Here is a 16,839-nt window from a genome sequence, read left to right as displayed (position 1 = left end):
GTCAAGCGATGTTGGGGGTACAAACATAGCCAAACATGCACACGCACACACACACACACACACACACACACACACACACTCACACACATATATATATATATATATAATAGAAATATTAAAATTACTAAGTCTCTCTAAAAGAGATTACGGCAGCGTTACTGGAAATTAATATGGCGATAACAATATATATATATATATATATATATATATATATATAAAAGAATTTTTTGCGTAATAACATAAAAAAACCAACGCTGTGTAGATATGCGCTAATATCTACATAGCCTTGGTTTTTTCTCTTATTACGCAAAAAATTCCTACATACACACGCTGACATAGAACCAACGTTGAACCCTTTATTTGCAATATTAACGAATCTGGAACTAAACTATGGTCTGTCTATAGTACTTATTCAGCATTACCTGACACAATTATCTCTTACATATATATACAATGAGCTTCTTTCAGTTTCCGTCTACCAAATCCACTCACAAGGCTTTGGTCGGCCCGCAGTGGAACTGAACCCAGAACCATGTGGTTGGTAAGCAAGCTACTTACCACACAGCCACTCCTGTGCCTACATTAAATAAATCTTGCATAAGTATTTGTTTTTATGTGGTTTAGCATATTTTACATAATATAAAATGTTGTTTACAAAAAGGAAACCAAATATTTATGTACTTCTTGTAATCATTATTTGATGAAGTGCCACGCCGGGCGAAATGCTTAGCAGTATTTCATCTGTATTTGTGTTCTGAGTTCAAATCCCGCCGAGATCCACTTTGCCTTTCATCATTTCGGGGTCGATAAATTAAGTACCAGTTGCGCACTGAGGTCGATCTAATCGACTGGTGCCATCTCCCAAAATTTCGGCCCTTGTGCCTAGAGTAGAAAAAATTATCTGACCAAGTGCGGTGAAACGAATTAAAGCTCAGCTTATTTGAGCTGAACTCAAATAGTGAGTTCTAACAATACATAACTGCTTTCCAGTAAAACAGAATTATTCAGTATTATTCAGATAAGGTAAATGATATTGTGTGATCGGAATATCTTTCTCTTGGTTGGTGAACTGTTGAGGATATTTGATAATCAGCAAATATGTTTTTTAATGAGATCTTTTTATATGCATTTTAACTTTTCATTTCAAGTATCTCTGAGGCAGACTTTACCTGCCGTAATTTTTCGTTTGTTAGAATAAGTACCAACCAATTATTAGGCTTTTATATGATTGATGTTATCGACCCTCGCCCCAACCTAAAATTTGCGGTCTTGTTGGTTTGTTAGAAATCAACATCTTTCTTAAATTGATTGCTCTTCCATATGGTTTTCTCGTTAGAATTCATGGATCTAATCCAAACAGCAAAGGTTCAATACTCAGATCTCTTAAACTTTTGCAAGAACGGAAAAGTACAAGTACTTAACAAAAAAATCTTGTGGTATTTCGAAACATACCTTTAAGCTTTGAGTTCAAATTACCCAAAGGCTAGAAAAATAAAATTAAGTTGTGAAATCAATAAAAGTGTTTTGTGAATAATATTAGTGTTTCAGTAATCGATACAGGATAGTGAATCTGATATAATGACTTAAAGAAACCAACATCGGTTCTCAAGCACACACACATCGGTTTTCTTTCATTTTCCGCCTACCAAATTCACTTAGATGGCTTTAGTAGACCCAAGGCTATAACAGAATACAGTTGTCCAAGTTGCCATGCAGTGGGACTGAAACTGAAACATTGTGGTTGGGAAACAAACTTCTTTCCACACAGCCACCAATTTTTTCTTTAATATATTCGGATGGTTGACCACCAAAAATTCGATAGATTTATAGTCCATATCATATATCACAAATAAGAAAAGGAATTTTTCGAGGATATACCTGTAAAACTGCCAAAAGTGTCAAATGAAGTAAGTAAAACAATCGAAGAGATTTATTTTCCTTTCTACATGATTTTAGATATAAAATAATTTATGGATGAGTAATTAACACGCATTAACACTCGTAGTTATCAATCGAGTAAAAGCGAGTGAATAAAACGTGAGAAAATAGAGAGGCGATGACAAGAGATGGTGAAACATGATGAGAAAAGAATTAGGATAAAACGTACATGAATGGTAGAGTAGTTTAAGTGTGTGTTGCTTGGTTAACCTTTACGCTGGTATGTGTGTTGGTGCGGGAAATATAGATAAGTATCCATAACGCCATCTTTCACCATCCCTCTCTCTCTCTCTCTCTCTCTCTCTCTCTCTCTCTCTCATACACATACACACTTTTCTCTGTTGATATGTGTGTACGTATGTGTGTGTGTATGTGTGTTTGTATCTAAGTCTGTAGATATATATATACACAAACACACATATACATACATATATATATATGTATATATATATATACATATATGTATATATATATATATATATATATATATTATATATATATATATATATATATATATATATATATATATATATATATATAATATATATATATATATATATATATATATATATATATATATGTATGTATATATATATATATTATATATATATATAAATACATATATATATGTATATATATATATATAAACATTATATACGCGCACTTCGTACAACATAGTTTATTAATAAAACTGTCAATCAAACACCAATATGTTTATAAATGCATTCATTCAACAACAAGCACACGATATAAATAATTATATGTCTGTACGTTGATGTATATATAATAATATATGTTTTAAAATATGGTATGTAAAGTATGTACAGATCTATGTATATGTGTGGATATGTATACACACACACACATACGCACGCACGCACGCACACACACTTAAACATTCATAAATATATGTGACAATATACAGATGTGTATGTATGTATGTATGTATGTATGTATGTATGTATGTATATATGTATGTACGTATGGCCGTGTGTGTATAAAATGTTATACGCTTTAGACACGTAACTTGGTCTCAAAATATTTATACTTATGATCGTCTCACTCTCCATATACGTGCCTCCAATGTATTTGTTAGTCAGCAAAAAGTCTGTACCATTGGCCGTACTAGAAGACCTACATAAACCGAAAGATTATAACAGCAAGGTGTGATTAGTGCAGTTGGTGTTTTTTTTTATTTAAATTACCACAGTTTAGTATATGTTGAAAATAACAACATGCATTTATGAGTGACGATAGAGGGAGTGGCGAAGGAGTGCACTGATAGCGATTTGTACTTAAATTTTTCAAGTTCAGATAAACGAACAAAGTTATAGATATGAACAAAAGAGAGAGAGACGGGAAATAGAAATGTAGGGTATTTAGCGTCGTCTGGAGTCTGGATGTTTGTGTGAGTTCATTTGAGTGCATCGAGTTTAAGTTATAGTTGTGCAACTACGGATTTGCTCGTATAGTTTTGTGCTTTGTGTTGTGTGGTTCTGGTTTATGCACATACGCATTAATAAAATAATTGCGAGAACTACCACCCAAAATAGTTGCACGTTCAAACAGATAAGAATATATGTTTCTTTGTTCCTTCTCGAGCCATGCCTGGCTCATAAGGGCCGGTTTCTCGGTTTGCTTGGTGTATAGTTTCCCCACCTGGACGGGATTCCGGTCCGTCGCAGGCGAGCTGCAAGACGCAGGAGGAAAGAGTGAGCGAAAGTTGCAGCGAAAGAGTCAGCAGAAGTTCGCCATTACCTTCTGCCGGAGCCGCGTGGAGCTTAGGTGTTTCGCTCATAAACGCACACATCGCCTGGTCTGAGATTCGAACCCGTGATCCCTCGACCGCGAGTCCGCTGCTCTAACCATTAGGCCATGTGCCTCCACAAGAATATATGTAGTATACGCATATTCTTTTCTACTCTAGACACAAGGCCCGAAATTTTGGGGAAGGAGGCCAGTCGATTTGATCGACTCCAGTACGCAACTGGTACTAATTTATCGACCCCAAAAGGATGAAAGGTAAAGTGGATCTCGGCGGAATTTGAACTCAGAACATAAAGACAGACGAAATATCGCTAAGCATTTCGCCCAGCGTGCTAACGTTTCTGCTAGTTCGCCGCATTGTAGCACACTCATATCGAATACATACATAGTTGCTATTATCAGTTACCAGGCGGAAGTTTGCTTTCTGACCATATAATTCCAGGTTGATTCCTACTGTGTGGCAGCTTGAGTAAATGTCTTCTAGTATAACCCCATGCTGATCAGAGCCTTGTGAGTGAATTTAGCAGTATTGACACGAAGCGAAGCCTCTCTTTGACTCACGACCGCTACATCACATTACACTTTGAAAGCTATGCATTTGCAATCGTTTAGATACCTAATCAACAAAAGAGACAGTTGAATCCCTTGGAGTTCCAAGATGCAACCGTAAATGTAGATTATATCATATTTCTATGGAAGTCATTACATATGTGATTAGATTAGCAGCTGTCCAAAAATGTCAAAATACTACCTCCCTATACGACATGACGTTGTCGCAAAAACACTATGCAATGCCATTCGGAAAAAACACAACCAAATTTGTCCTGGAATAAGTATAGAGAATCCCCCTGTTACTGAATACGCACACATATACCAGCACAAAGAATACTGGTGGAACATTCCCATCAAAACATCTGTCAAGAGCAAGCATAACAGGTCGGATACTGTTGTTTGTACTGTCATAGACATCGGCTGTGTTGCTGATGTGAATATCGTTATCGTTTTAAATATCAAAGAGAAAGAAAATAACTGTGGACAGCTGCTTCGAAACCTCCAGCTTCTATATTTGGATTTCTAATTTTCATTTATACCAATAATAATTGGAGCACTTGGTTTTTGTAAGTAAATGCTTAACTGTCAGTCTGAATTAGCTTGGATTTTCAGAAAAAGAAATCAATCAACTGATTTGTACACTACGACCACAATCTGTAAGCAGAACAGTAAAACTATGCGAGACTTTTCTCAGGTTTAAAATGTGATATTGTTTTCGTTATCTACATTCCAAAGATGGAGCTTTGTACCTTTGTTGGAAACCAGCTCTTTCTTCAGAGGAAGAATGTAAAATGTCTAAAAGCAGTAGAGACATACATACATACATACATACATACATACATACATACATACATACATACATACATACATACTACATACATACATACATACATACATACATACATATACAACCGGCCAGATATTGTGTGGGACCACAAAGAAAAGATATGTGGTTAGAAAAATACAAGAGAAAGAAAACATCTATGGACCATTGATCAGGCGTTCTCAACTCCGGTCGCCAAAATACACTTTCAGCTTAATACCTATTATTATTATTATTATTATTATTATTATTATTATTATTATTATTATCATCATTATCATTATTATTATCATTATCATTATTATTATTATTATTATTATTATTATTATTATTATATTATTATTATTATTATTATTATTAATATTATTATTATTATTATTATTATTGGTGCAACAGGATACGTACTAACCCATCTAGAGCAAAGTATGGCTGAACTTGGGATCTTGGGGTGAGAACGCAAATCCTTAATTTATATGCTACAAATGATCACAATACGAGGGGCGTTCAATAAGTAATGCCCCTGACCCACTTCCCATAGCAGTAGAGCAACGAAACTTGGAACAGTTAGTAGTCTTTTTCTACATAGGAACCACTCAGAGTTACGCATTTCTCCCATCGTCTGATGCAGCTCTGAATACCGTTTTTGTAGAAGACCCCAGCTTGGTCCTCCAACCACGACGTGACTTCAGAAATCAAGGCTGCATCATCTGGGAAACGCTTTCCTTTCAAAAACAACTTCATGGCTGGAAGAGGTGAAAATCAGAGGGTGCAAGGTCAGGAGAGTAGGGGGGATGGGGGATGAGTTCATAGCCGCACGCCTGTGCTTCTGATCTGGCGACACGCGAGTTGTGGATCGGAGCGTTGTCCTGCAGGAGGAGGATGCCATTGCTGATCTTACCCCGCCTCTTGATTTTGATAGCTTCTCTAATTTCCTCAAAAGTGAAGCATATAGACTCCTGTAATTGTGGCACCCTTTGCCAGGAAATCTGTCTTCACTACTCCGTCCTGGTCCCAGAAGACTGTAAGCATGACCTTGCCAGCGGAGGGCTGCACCCTTGCCTTCTTTGGAGGAGGTGAGTCACGGTGCTTCCACTGCATTGACTGGGCTTGGTCTCTGGATCATAGTGATGGACCCAGGTTTTATCCTATGCAATCAGTCTTTTGAAAAATTTGACTCATCTTCTTGGCACATCTCCAAATTCATCCTCGAGCAATCGACGCATCTTGCTTCTGGAAAGGTGTGAGCAACCTGGGAATCCATCTGGCAGACACCTTTTGCATATGCAAATGGTCAGGAATGATAGTTTCCACAGACCCGGTACTAATCTTGACCTCATGGGCTATTTGGCGAATAGTTATGCGTCGATCTTCCAAAATGGCAGCCTCAACTTGACAGACAGATGCCTCATCAATGGCAGAAGGGGCGACCAGATCTGGGAGTAGTTTCCACAGAGTTCCGACCATGTTTGAATTCACGATGCCAGCGTTTTACAAGGTCATATGATGGGGCATCATCACCATAAGTTTCCTTCATTTCATTAAAAGTCTCTCGTGGTGTGCGTCCTTTCAAATACAAACACCGGATTACTGCTCGACACTCAACATGCTCTATTTCACACTTGACTCAGTTCAAACACCAGTAAATCGGAAACCACAATTAGTTCAGAGCTGTAATTTGCCACTTAATCTATAGAGATATAAATAATTGTACATGCAAAATTTTAGCTAGATCAAACAACTGCAAGTGGGTCAGAGGCATTACTTATTGAACGCCCCTCGTATATGGGACTATAAACATCCGCAAGACATTCTTAACATGTAATGGATGGTGGCTAAAAGAAGATACTTTCTTTCATAACCCTGTTACAAAGTAAGATGGCCTGTCAAAATTTACTCTAAAATTAAGAAAAAGAGAAGACCGTACGTACATACATTCGTACATACATACATACATACATACATACATACATACATACATACATACATACATACATACATACATACATACATGGTGGCTGCCCCCTCGTTATCGAGTATGGCCATTGTACGAAGCTTAATCAATTTTGTTATCATGCAATGCCTGAGCAAGAAGATTTTTTTTTTTAAGTGAGGAAAGGCTGTGCACTGAGTCAATCCCACTCACTAAGCAACAGCAGCCATAATCCGAAAAGAAGAACAAGTCAACATCATCGGCAACCACTGAGCTGCAGGTTTTATGTCGGAGTTATCCCAGTTACCTGAGTTACCTTCTCCTTGAAGAATGCCCTAACAAAGGCTAGGAGTCCTTCACTCCCAATGGTTTAACCGCGCTATCGGGTATTCAGTCCGATTATTTCTATGTCCCCGCGCATGATACAGCCTTAAGACATTTATTGGATGGCCATTAGTCTCAAGAGTTCCTCGTCCTTTGACGGGTTTTGTTTTTCATCCCGCAAGGTGTCCAATAAACACCCTCCTCACCAAGCAAGCTTGGTGGGGTTGCCAGTTTAGTCACCGACGACATGACCATGCACCAGGTTGTACTGGGTTACATATTACCAGTAGCACTCGAAAATGACCTGACATAAACTTACATACATACATACATACATACATACATGCACTGGCCTACGTAACTTTTCTGCATAAAATTGTAGGAAAGCTTGGTTTCTCCTCCCCACCCACAAAAAAAATACAAAACTGATTGATTCGCTTTTTTCCAATGCAGTCTATTAGAAGAACAGCGAATTTTTGTAAAACATTTAGAAATTCTCCATTTGTGGTTACTGCATGATAATATGTATACAGTCACATTTATGTATGGAATACACATGCATTACATACCTACGCCCATCCACTACACGAATGCCGCTGAAATCGCATGCACATACATATATGCATATATCGACCAATTTCAATAGCGTCAAATCCTAAAATACGTGTGTGTGCCTGTGTCTGTGCGTGTGTCTGTGTCTGTGTGTGTGTACGTGTTTCTTAGAGGAGGCTATGTTGGGATACTACCTTCATTGTATACAGAATTCCAAAATTGTTTTAATATTTAGGCAAAGGAACACATGCATGTTCACAAAACATACAGATATGTACATGTGTGGGCGTGTGTGTGTGTGTGTGTGCGTGTGTGTGTGTGTGTGTGTGTGTGTGTGTGTGTGTGTGTGTGTGTGTGTGTGTGTGTGCGAGCACGTATGTATTGTTTGTGTGTCTGTGTGTGTGTTTATTCTCTTATCGGTTCTGAAATTTGGGATTACAAATGGGGCTGTGAGAAACCCATCCTTTATTCTGATACAGTAGTGTCAATGATTACGTTATTCAATATATCCTTCACTATATCCTTCCGTTTCTTTAAACAATAAGAAGTGGTACTAGGTCTGTGGGTAGACCGATCTTACGTTACAAGGATGTTTGCAAAAGGGACATGAAGGCCTGCAACATCAATATTAGCGGTTGGGAGGCAGTTGCCGGCAACCGTGGAGAATGGCGACGTACCGTAAAAGAGGGAATACAAAGGAGTGACAGAGAGAGAGGAGAAATGGAAAGAAAAGAAGAGACGTCAACAAGAGACTATGGCACTACAACCAGCCAGGAACAGTCTTCGCTACATTTGCGGTACCTGCCAGAGGGAGTGTTTGTCCAGGATAGGACTACACAGCCACAGCAGGAAATGTATCAGGACATGAAATATAAAAGCCGGACTAGACTACTTTATGCGCAACTCCATTGTCTCCCGAGACAGAAAAGATGCCAACCAAGAAGTGAATAGATATATTTGTCTGTCATTTTCAACAAGGTATGTGACCTCACAGAGGCTACGTAGTTGGATCATAATATTAGTGATTATATTAAGGCCGCAGGCTGGCAGAATGTTCAACGGCATTTCGTCCGTCTATACATTCTAAGTTCAAATTCCGCTGAGTTCGATTTTGCAGTTCATGTTGTCGGGGTCGATAAAATAAGTATCAGCATCGATAAAATGAGTGGAGGCTCGTGGCTTAGTGGTTAGGGTGTCAGCATCATGACGTAAGATTGTAGTTTCGATTCCTGGACCGGGCGATGAGTTGTGTTCTTGAGCAAAACACTTCATTTCACGTTGCTCCAGTCCACTCAGCTGGCAAAAATGAGTAACGCTGCGTTGGACTGGCGTCCCGTCCAACTGGGGAACACATACGCCATTGAAACCGGGAAACCGGGCCCATGAGCCTGGCTTGGCTTTAAAAGGGCGCATTTATTATTTATTTATTATCAATAAAATAACTCTATTCAGAGATGGGGGCTGGTTGGTTATCTAATTCTAAGTATGCGTTATTAGGTTCTGTTCGTGCGGTTGCTCAGAGTATCTCTTGTGAAGTTAGCATGTCATTAATTTTAATAAGTTGTTTATTATTAGTGGGTAGAGTTAATTTAGTAAGGTTGTTACAATATCAATGTGTAAGTTGGATTCTTTTTTTTTCTGTTAATTTTTTAATATTTTTAATATGAATATGTATTGCGGGGTCTCATCGGACTCCATTTGATACTGCTGAGCGTGAGTCAGAATTGGTTTCTGGTTTTAATGTTAAGTATGGAGCGGTTGGTCTGGCGTTGTTATTTATGGCTGAATGTGGGAATATTTTGTTTATGAGGTTTTTGAGTAATGTGGTCGATGTAAGCTACTTGCTCTCTCCACCAAAATGCTGGCCATGTGCCAAAATTTGAATTCAATATTAGTGATTATATTTATAATGGCTTTATAAAATTGAGTGTAAATTGCAAAGGGAAGTATGTCATTTTATCTTGTGTATTGTTTTTAATTAAAGCAGTCAGTTATGTAACTTCCAGCATATGTGATGTGCCCTTTGTGGATAAGCTTTGGCTTACTTAGCCCAGATGAAGTTGACGAGTTTCCGTTGAAAAACATTTTGGAAGATACGTTGAGAGAGTCTTTACAAATACAAAAGAACAGATGTTAAAGTGCATATGTTCTGAACATAAGGGGTTAAGTGTAGGAAACTGTTATCAGCGGAGAAATATAAATGTCTGAAAGTAACAATGAGCAGGGTTTGACACAAGTAAAAATACGGTTGATAGAATGAAAGATATAAGGCTAGAGAGATTAAAAGTTCTTGAAACGCTAACAAGTAGAAAATGTGTGAATCGTCAAGAGACTCGATGGCGTGTAGTGCTTTGTGGGTTTTGGAGAGGAATTCTAAAAGGAAAACAGGATTAAATGGTGGTCGAGTGTGAAGCTGGGGGGAGATGAAATACATTAGAAGCGGATGAGCTCATCCTGTAAGTGATAAGTGAGCATGGTGATGGCAGGCAGCTTACCATTTTAGAAAACCAGAGATCATGGAAATAATAGTATAAGAAATTATAGATTTAAAACTGTTTATCAATCACATGGAGGATTTTCCTTTTCTAACATTCATTCTGGAATGTTTGCGTGTGGGACATCCCCACCATCCTATATATATATATATATATATATATATATATATATATATATATATATATATATATATAATATATATATATATATATATATATATATATATATATATATATATATTATTTATTTATTTATAAAAAAGAAGTTTGAAAACGCCACTATATAAGATAAATTTTAATTTTCTTAGAAATTTTACATGTTTCGGTTTTTCATGAAGAAACGAACCTTATCAAAAATATCTTAAAAAGTTAAGTGTAATAAAAAAGTTCATAATTGTTTCTTACAGGTCTGAACAGGATCCACGTGGTGGTTTTTGTGGGTAGTAAGCATAATAGCTGTCTTATGTGTTCGAATTCCCAGACCGAGTGTTGTTAGTGTTTATTGAGCGAAAACACCTAAAGCTCCAGGAGGCTCCGGCAGGGGGTGGTGGCGATCCCTGCTGTACTCTTTCGCCACGAATTTCTCTCACTCTTTCTTCTGTTGGCCTGCTCGCTTAGCCAGCGGGGTGGCGTCATTTGAAGGCTAAAACAATGCGAAGCGCATTGTGACCACCGATGTGTAGCAACATCTGATAGCCTGGTCGGTCACGGTGATCACGGTGATATATATATATATATATATATATATATATATATATAGGGGTAAAATATGAAAAATCAACGAAAATGCACATTGGAAATAACAAAAGGCTATTTATGACAGGTAACGACACATATATACATTTAGATGGACTGAGGTAGTAATAAGAGTCATAAAAGTCATTATTATGAGATGATTATAAGATGATAATAATATAGTAAGAGAACAAAGCGAACCATGGTTTCAAAACACCGCATCTTATAATCATCTCATAATAATGACTTTTATGACTCTTATTACTACCTCGGTCCATCTAAATGTATATATTTGTCGTTACCTGTCATAAATAGCCTTTTGTTATTTCCAATGTGCATTTTCGTTGACTTTTCATATTTTACCCCTATATATATATATATATATATTTATATATATATATACATATATATACATACATATATATACATACATATATACACATACATATATATGCATACAAACATATATATATACATGCATATATATATATATATATATATAATATATATATATATATATATATATATATATCGAAGGGATCCACAGATTGATCAGCACCAGATTATTTTCTAACACTGAAGAGTAACTTACATGTGACCTCATCGCGCGTGAATATCAGACACTGTGAGGCGCAGTATTATAATGTTTCGTTTGTTTCTTTCCATGAATAGGAAGAGACTGGCAAAATAACGTTTTTCCTGTAATTATTAATTACTATATCTTATTGCAGCGAGTAGGCTGTGATACACACATTAGAGGGTGTTACTTCCTATGTATGGAAAGAGTGTATGCTTGGTTTGTGGCGTTCAGATTGCATGCAGATGAGAGCTAGGGGGGCGGATATGAGGACGTGTAAAGGATGGTACCGTCTCAACAGGAGTGTATCATACTAGAAATGGCAGTAATTTTCAGAAAATGATTCGAAGCTAAAACCGAACAGTGGGACAGCCATAGATAAGAGAATGTGAGCTTCGCTGACTCACTCTATGGTAGACCTTTGAAGCGGGAAACTTCCGAGATAGGAATCAGACAACTCATGAAAGATATTTCCATACCAGGCGCGGTCAAAGGTGTTACTGATATCATGAATAAGATTTCTCTTGCCAAAGATCTAAAGATACAAGGTCACTGATGCATGACGCAGGAAAGCAGACCCGCGTTAGAAGCGGCTATACAAACACCGTACTGAGTGCCAGTTAAACGGAAAGCGGAGACAAGCTGATGAAGACATTCCGAAAGTGCTTCCAACAAGAATGATAGGAAAAGAGATATATTCTTTATCGGAAATTGGGCACACGTTTTTGTGCTTTCATTACCGGAGTCAGGTCCATCCATCCATCCATCCACGCATACATACATACATACATACATACATACATACATACATACATACATACATACATACATACATACATACATATATGTATGTATATACACATATGTGGAGGCGCAATGGCCTAGTGGTTAGATCAGCGGACTCGCGGTCGTAGAATTGCGGTTTCGATTCCCAGACCGGGCGTTGTGAGTGTTTATTGAGCGAAAACACCTAAAGCTCCACGAGGCTCCTGCAGGGGGTGGCGGCGATCCCTGCTGTACTCTTTCGCCACAACTTTCTCTCACTCTTTCTTTTGATGGCCTGCTCGCTTAGCCAGCGGGGTGGCGTCATTTGAAGGCTAAAGCAATGCGAAGCGCATTGTGACCAGCGATGTGTAGCAACATCTGATAGCCTGGTCGGTCACGGTGATCACGGTGATATACACATATACAGAGAGAGAAAGAGAGAGAGAAACAGAGAGACATAATATGATAACAATAACATGGAAGAAGACTATTTGACTGCAGTAATAGTTGAGATACCTTTAGGACGTGTGCCTTTGTTGTGTAGTAAAGCTAGTAGAAGCGTTTAAAAAATCGATGATTTTGCAAAAAAATACTTTGATGTTTAATGAAAGAAGCACCACGTCGAAAGTGGTGGTACTCTTCGAAATTCAAAACCATTTTAAATTCTTGTCCTCCTTACTTATATGTACCCTTCGGAAACGTTTAGAAATTAAAATGCAATGTTATCATCAGTTTAAATATGCTTGTGGCACGTAAGCAACTGTTCTTCTGGCACGTAAGCAAGTGTTTTGTCAGGGAGTGTTTTGTCGGGGAGAAAATTCCTTGTTGTAGACAAATGGTGAAAATAGACCTAAATCAGCACGCAGCGTCACCTACTCAGACTGTGAGATGCAAACATTTCGCAGTTCGAGATAACCACTCTGAAATGCTTGCATCTCACAGTTTGGGTAGGTGGCGTTGCATCTTGGTTTAGGTGTATTTATACTATTTGTCTACGGCGAGATATTTTTTCCATGATAAAACACTGTGAATAGTTTGTTAACGGGTTCGAACGTGTTACAAGCATCTTTGAACTGGTAATAACACTGCATTTATACACATCACTGCTCAGCGCTCCCGCCCTTTAGAAATGAAAATATATGTTGCGAAAATATAAACTAGAAGTATGTATTAATGAGATTCAAATTGCGAACATATTAGAATTTTAAGACAATATTAGGCAATATTTCAAACTAGCAAACTAGTTTTCAGTGCACAGCATTTTATGTGAGATCGTTATTTGTAGAATTAAATAAATTTTCTCGCTAGAAAAAATATTTTTCTAATCATGTTTTGATAAAGTTTTTTTTTCTTGTTATCTAACAGGATAGTGGATATATTTGATTCGTATTTCAGTACACAGAACATTTGATATACGAACTCTATATCTGATTAAACATCGTGAAAATGTGCAAAGCGAGCAAAAATTTCAAGACGGCGCTAAATTTCTAAAAGTGCGTGAAAATAATTGCGAAGACATACAAACATATACATACACACATACAAACAAACATACATACATACATACATACATACATAGACACTCTCACACACATATACATGCATACATACAGACATATATATGTGTAGATATATATACCCACATACTTGTGTGTGGATAGCATTTCATTCAGTGTTTCTCAATATATTTTTTTATCTATAGACCTCTTCTGATTCCTGTTTAACTCGAGTGGACCGCCCTAGCCATTTGATGTTTAAAAAAATCACATATTTTTTATAATTAAATACCATTTCAAATTTGCATAAATCAATTCTTAAAACATTTTGTGTAATGTAAAAGTATAACCACTTCATTGCTGATAAATTTTAACAACAAATTCTTATATGGACCCCCTAAGAGCCGTATGGTCCCCGGTTGAGGTCCACTGGTTTAATTAAAATTTGAACAGTTAAAGTATATAGGTATTGAATAAGAGCATATTTGTAGATGTTTCCGTGTATCATTGCACCTAAGGTTATAATAAAAACAATAGTGGTATTAACTACTAACATTATAGAAAATGGTAGTTTAGCCTTGTAAAAGGGCGATGAAAATCTCTTTGAGGGAATTTAGATACTGCAGTTCGTAATTGCTGATCAAATATACTTACAAATACCAAGATTTTAACATTTTTTCAAATTTTATCTGAGTTACTAATTAATAGTATATAATCTAGGTTCTGTAGAGTTAATTCTAGATAAACTGTAATATAAAATAATATAACAAAACAGGATAGGATGCGCTGTATTGTACAAATACTATCAGAAGTCTAACTCTGTTGAAAATTATAAGGAGGAACCGAGGATGGAGTCAGTATCAGAACTAAAACGGTAATTTTTGCACTTTTGTATATTATATTAATATTATAAGAATGGAAGGTGTTTGCCCAGTAAAAAGAGATGAGAGTTTCGATTCTAGCCAACTTTCAATCAGCTAAGTCCTCGATGAATAATGTTTGCAAAACTTTTCTGTCTCTCCCCTCTTTCTCTCCCTCCCTCCTTCTGTTTTCTGTCACACACACATGCACACACAGAGAGACACATACATGTGTACGTATGTATTGCGTGTATGTATGTTTATATATATATACATATAATATATATAATATATATATATATATATATATTAAAATTATTAGAGACAAAACCACTATTTTGCAAAACAAACAAGGAAAGACTTAATCAATACATAAAATTTAATAAATAGTCAAAAAAACCGCCACTACAATCGTTTCTTGTCTTGATCGACAATCTTCAGGTGGACTTCCAATCTAAAAAATCAAAATTTTTAAATATAAAAATAATAATTTTAAAATAATTAAAGTATAAATGAAAAAAATAAGTATATAATCCATATATAACCTATATATAATCCATATCGAAAATATAGACAAATTACCACGAATTCCCTAAAAAAAACCATGAAAACAAAACTCTTAAAAACATATAACGATAAAATCTCCCTTTGCTAAACTCTAAAACAAACCTATATAGTAATCCCCTAACCTAAACATTCACACACAAATACACACACGTAAACCACAGACCCACGACTTATACACATACCTATACTAACTTATAAACCTCCAATATACACCAAAACCCACTCCCTCCCCACACAGACAAATTAACACATACATCCCAAAACCTAAATAACAAACCCATATACACATTCACACACACAACACACACACACACGCAAAACACGCACACACAACAGATACATATACTCCCTCACATATACGCATATACATACTCACTAAACTCGACATATACAACAATACTTACACACCCACAAAATCATTAAATACATTTATGAGCTTAAACTCACCTTAGCAGCTCTAACAAACAACTTGCAGTAACCCAATCCCATTCTCTATGCCTACCTCACTACTACACTATTCCATTCACAATTCCAAGCAACGCTAGTCCACCACCGGTTATTCACGTGGCAAAACGAACACCACTCAAAAATTATGAATGAAACAATGTAAAAAAATAACCAACATCGAAAATAGACAAATTACCACGAATTACCTAAAAAAAACCATGATAAACCAAAACTCAAAAAGCATATAACGATTAAAATCTCCCTTTGCTAAACCCTATAACAAACTTATATAGCAATCCCCCTAACCTAAACATTCACACACAAATACACACACGTAAACCACAGACCAAAGACTTATACAAAACCTATACTAACTTATAAACCTCCAAATACACCAAACCCACTCCCTCCCACACAGGACAAATTAACACATACATCCCAAAACCTAAATAACAAACCCAATACACATTCACACACAAACACACACACACGCAAAAACACACACACAAACAGATACATATACTCCTCACATATACGCATATACATACTCACTAAACTCGATATATACAACAATATTTACACACCCACACTCATACAGATAAATAAATTAATTATACAACTAAAAACTCACAAATAATCTCATATACATATTGGATTTAATCCTAAATCTGATTTTTTCCCTGTAAATTTGGATTTATCCCTAATATATTTATTATATATATATATATATATATATATATATATATATAGAATATAATAAATATATATTATATATAATATATATATATATATGTGTGTGTGTGTGTGTGTGTGTGCGTGTGTGTGTGCATATATGGGTACAGGAGATCACCAACAGTAAACAACATGAAATACGAAAACAAATGAGTTCAATACGAGACAAACGAGAGAAACAAATGGAAAAACAGGACAAATAACATAAAGAATGACCCTTCATCAGTTGTCGGCTGCCTATCTATTCCTCATTTCGAGCATTGAGCGACAATAGGAGTC

General features: G+C 36.3%; 1 long non-coding RNA gene across 1 annotated transcript; it reads left to right on the top strand.

Moving 5' to 3' along the window:
- Nucleotides 1-2,764: 2,764 nt before the first annotated feature.
- LOC118762266 lies at nt 2,765-9,534 on the top strand. Its single transcript, XR_004998020.1, has 3 exons — nt 2,765-2,777; nt 9,100-9,105; nt 9,341-9,534. It is a non-coding gene; the product is annotated as an uncharacterized LOC118762266 (long non-coding RNA).
- The last annotated feature ends 7,305 nt before the right edge of the window (nt 9,535-16,839 follow it).

Source organism: Octopus sinensis, linkage group LG2 (genome assembly GCF_006345805.1).
Source record: "Octopus sinensis linkage group LG2, ASM634580v1, whole genome shotgun sequence".
Lineage (NCBI taxonomy): Eukaryota > Metazoa > Mollusca > Cephalopoda > Octopoda > Octopodidae > Octopus > Octopus sinensis.
Note: the sequence above shows the minus strand (reverse complement) of the source record. Positions and strands in the feature narration are given on the sequence as shown.